Below are 544 nucleotides of genomic sequence, written 5' to 3' on the forward strand. Positions count from 1 at the left end.
TTTGATTACACATTGTACAATCCTATCAAGTAATTTGAACTGTATTTTGGGAAATTGCAATTTCATTTTATAAACAAATAGGCCTACAAGAATCATATGACCCTTCACTTGTTATTTAAAGTTCTTTGCAGGGAGAAATTAATCCATAGATACAATTCCTCCATAAAAGCATGACACAAACAGGTTGCATCAGATTTATAACACTAGGACCCACAACATGCTCATCTATCAAGGCACAGTTCTTAACCCCAATACATTTGCACATTCATTGAATGACCTTTGAAAATTGGGTACTAAAACTCATACTCTGCAAATTGAGATCAAATTTGCACTGTGATTGTTTAATTGAGGTTATTGAACTATGCCATTTGGATTAGGCCATTGTGGTCCATAGTTTTTGTATGTTTTGATGGCCTCAATTCAAGTGTTATTATGGTCCAGTTCCTGGTGACACTTTCAAAATGCAGAGCATACACTGACATGGGCAAACAATGTCTGGGGTTAAACAAACCTGGTGGCACTATGCTCATGATGTTGAGGATAT

This window comes from Amphiura filiformis, chromosome 14 (assembly GCF_039555335.1).
Source record: "Amphiura filiformis chromosome 14, Afil_fr2py, whole genome shotgun sequence".
Classification (NCBI taxonomy): domain Eukaryota; kingdom Metazoa; phylum Echinodermata; class Ophiuroidea; order Amphilepidida; family Amphiuridae; genus Amphiura; species Amphiura filiformis.